Source organism: Meleagris gallopavo, chromosome 2 (assembly GCF_000146605.3).
Source record: "Meleagris gallopavo isolate NT-WF06-2002-E0010 breed Aviagen turkey brand Nicholas breeding stock chromosome 2, Turkey_5.1, whole genome shotgun sequence".
Lineage (NCBI taxonomy): Eukaryota > Metazoa > Chordata > Aves > Galliformes > Phasianidae > Meleagris > Meleagris gallopavo.
The window spans coordinates 47,579,800-47,581,633 of NC_015012.2; the positions used below are offsets into that span (position 1 = coordinate 47,579,800).

The 1,834-nt window shown below is 30.9% G+C and overlaps 1 protein-coding gene across 1 annotated transcript in view; it reads left to right on the forward strand.

Annotated features, from left to right (window-relative positions):
- The window catches only part of MTHFD1L (methylenetetrahydrofolate dehydrogenase (NADP+ dependent) 1 like), a 137,535-nt gene that overhangs the window by 48,738 nt on the left and 86,963 nt on the right, over nt 1-1,834 (forward strand).

Consider the following 1,834-nt stretch of genomic DNA (forward strand, 5'->3'; position numbering starts at 1 on the left):
TTGAAAACTGATTTTTTTTTTTTTTTGAATGAATTCAAATTCCAGATTGTAATAAATAGTGGAGAGAATGTACTTGTTTTCATAAATTAGAAGGATTAAGAGCTAGGTTTTAATGAAAATTGTTCCATGTCATTTTAAACTGTTAGAGGTGGAACTGGGAATTCACTATTTTATTTTCTAAGTTCTTCAAATTTTAGGAGTGAATGAAATCATTTTTTATAAAGGAAGCTGTTATATTAAACAGATTTAAGATTTAGTAGCCTAAAAATATGCCCACTTTAGAAAAAAATTTTGAGACTAAATTAGATGATATCAAAGGAAACAACATTAGCAGCTCTTTTCCAATTCAGAAGAGGGAAGACAAGACTGTTTTGCTACCAGTTTCTCAGTACATCATTGTGAATCTGTTGGGGTTTGCAGATGGTAAGGGTTTCTATAATGGGGGGAAAAAAGGTCTTTCCCTTAACTGTCCTCTAAAGTAACACTTGCTATGCTTTAGTAGAAATCAGTTGTACTGTTTTGTTTTTAATTCATTTTTATCTGAGGTCAAACATAATCCTTCATTTTCTTGTTAAGTGTGAGTTCAGGTGTGATACTTAGGGGAAATCTTAATTCATATGAAAATGCTATATTTATGTAATGATGGTGTACTTTAGTATCTCTCATTTATCTTGAGAATTTTAATGCAATGTAATTTTAGCACAGACACTATTTTTGTTGCTATTCTTTGAAGGTTATAGTTTGGCTCTTAATAGGCTACTCAGATAACAGATTCATGGTTTTTAACCTTCATTTTAAAAACTTTATGGCAGCTTTTATTTTTATTTGGTTTTAATGTTTCTTTTCAATATAATAATGTATTAAAATATTTTTTTGTGTGTTCTCTGGCAAACCTTTGAGTTACTCCTCGTAAAACTGCTACTTTTTGTTTTTTCTATCCATTATTGAGTTCTTTCAAAAACAAATAAATTCTCTTATCAGAATCTAAATAATTTAGGAATAAATAGGAATATATGTTTTCGGGTTTCTATATAGCACTCTGCTTGTAGTTTGATAGTGCTGTGTATACTCTTTTTTTTTTAATAAAATGGACATTGAATTTTAGTGTAAATGCTGTATGAGGATGTCATGACTTTCTCTTTTAAAATTATTCAATGTGAAATTTATACTTAATATCCAGCAAAATTTTTAGGGAAGAATAAGATGTTTTTTAAAACTAGAACACAGTGATTCCTTCAGGTTCCTTTGTCCTCTTGTCATCACAATGAGGCACCTCTAATTTTTGATCTCAGGATGCATTTGCTATCTATTCTGTGCCTGCTTTCTTCCTGTGTCTATTACACATACAGGTTTTACAAGTTACCCTTTCTGGTTGTTGCTAGTTATTGATTCACACAGCTGATTCTGTCTTGAAAGAAATACATCTGTAGTTTCTTTGAGCAATTTTATGAAGTTATTGTCATCTTGCTTTCTCAAATCTCAGAGGTCTTTGCTTCCACTTCATCTTTTTTTTCCTGTGAACATCTTCATGCTGATCACTTAATATTCTGTTTCTGAAGAATAATAACTTTCTGTCTTTTACCCAGATTGTACCCGGAGTACAATCACTACAATTTCTGGCACTGTAATGCAATATGCTAGAAATCTTGAGGTAACTTCTAGATATACATGTTAGGAAACACTAATACTACTTAGCCATTATAATTTGTGAGCACACTTTCTCCTTTGGACGGTAAGTTGTTGTTTTCCTGTTTTTACTATACTCTCAAGTGTAGCTCAGAAACATTGCACTTTAAAACTGATTTCCTTAAAATGTGAACCCCCCCTTTTTTTT